The sequence below is a fragment of the Daphnia carinata genome, chromosome 4 (assembly GCF_022539665.2).
Source record: "Daphnia carinata strain CSIRO-1 chromosome 4, CSIRO_AGI_Dcar_HiC_V3, whole genome shotgun sequence".
Lineage (NCBI taxonomy): Eukaryota > Metazoa > Arthropoda > Branchiopoda > Diplostraca > Daphniidae > Daphnia > Daphnia carinata.
In genome coordinates this window covers 9,314,802-9,316,709 of record NC_081334.1, presented here as the reverse complement: position 1 = coordinate 9,316,709, position 1,908 = coordinate 9,314,802, and positions in this window count along the sequence as shown.

The following is a 1,908-nucleotide window of genomic DNA, read 5'->3' as shown; positions in this document are numbered from 1 at the left end:
CCAATCTACTTGTGTTATCTGTTCGGCTCGATGACCCCACTGGATGTCGTTCATCAACCAGTTCAGGTGCTTCAGAATATCGGGTCGCTGGACTGAAAATCTGTCTCCCTCTCCTTGAGGCTTCGGATGGCTAACAGTAGGGACGACAGCTGGCTTTTCGGTATCTGAAAGGTGCTGTCCTCGTTCTTTTTTACTTCTTGCAGAAGATGCTTGAGACTCACGTTGAGCTGTTCTTCCATTCGTTGCTCTCTTTTCCGAAAAAAAAACTCGAAACGGCGGTCGAAAAAGTTCTGGTGGGAGATGTTTGTTGCGAAAGGGACTTTTTTCGGTGAAAGATGGCCTACTAATTGAGCTAGAAGGGAAGGGGATTTCCTAATAGTCGAGGTTTTCTCTGTGTGCTGGGCCGGAGATGTGCGAGCGTTTGGAATGTCTAGTCCTGGTACCAACTCATACGCAGGATTTGATCTTAATTTCCTCGTCTGAGAGCTATCTGGGATCGCTTTTGGTTTTAAAACAGGGGAGGCGGACCTCTTAATAGCGTTCGTCTTGCTTCTTGATGTCTTACACCCCGTGAACTTATCAGTAGCCGCAGGCGCAGTAGTGGGCAATTGCTCAAAATTAATAGCTCTCGCTACAGATTCAACAATTCGTATAGCGGGCGTAACAGGAATGTTCGAGGCGGACGAAGGAGTACGAGAAAGTTTAGGCTTACTCAGAAAAATATGATCAGTCATTGTGGGTGAGTCCAAAAAATCGCTGCCACCATTATGTAAAGCATCTTCTTCGGAAGAGTACTTCACGAATTCAAAACGTTTTAAAATAATAGGACTCGGAGGCGGTTTACCCACACGATGATTATATTTGTCCGAGTAAGGCATAACAATACAGAAAACAGTCGAAATAAGACATAAGTAGTCGGGCTAAAGAGAGGGAAGCCAAAGTGTAATATGACACCGTAGTGTAAACTTACCGCGGTGGCTCGTGTGGAGCACGAGCGTATAACAGAGAAGGCGGCGGATAACAAGGCTTCGTAAACACGTGGTTAAACAACACAAGTGAAATTGAACACTCACTAAGCACGGGACACAGATCAGATCGCGAATACAGAGTTACCAATGGGAAGGCATTAGCTGAACTTGAACTCTGCCTGTGAGAGTCAGATACACCCCAACAACCGACTTCAACCTGACTGTTGAAGTGAGATACCCGTCGACGACTGAACTCTCTCAGGTCTTTAGTTCACCACGAAACCTCGCATATTGCACAACATTTAACTACTTCGCAAATACATGTCGCAACTAATGAAATTTGATTCAGCATGTTAATGGTGCAATACTGATCAGCGCATAAGCCGCCAATCACAGTTGTTGCTAAGCGTCGTGGTGTCGATGAAATATGATGCGGCCTTGAGCAGGTGTAATTTATTCTGTGGCGTAATTTATATTACGTCGCAGATATGTTATTGCGAAATACATATGTGTACATATGAGTCATCAATAAAGGTACAAGGGAAAGGCATATTGAATAAAAGTATTTATTTGCTTCGTTACACATAACTGGTTAAAATCTTCCGGGTCTTAGGGCATTCTGAAATAAAATTCTGCTCTTAACTTTGGTAAAATGTCTTGCATCAGGATTTTGATTTTGGTATAATCTCTCATTCTCTTGACTGTGTTTATGAGTCGACCTTCGACGATGGTTTGGTTTTGGTCTGATTTATCTTATTTGCCTTCAATAGACTCGTAGAGACTGTTGATTCTTGAGAAAAAGCTTTGCATTTCTCTTCAGGTTTCTGTTTTAGCATCGACAACTTTTTTCGTAATGCTGCTCAGTCGTATGCATCCACTCGTCGTAACTTAACTCGTCACCCTGCTCTTCTACGTAGTTTCCATGCCATTCTAGGGCATC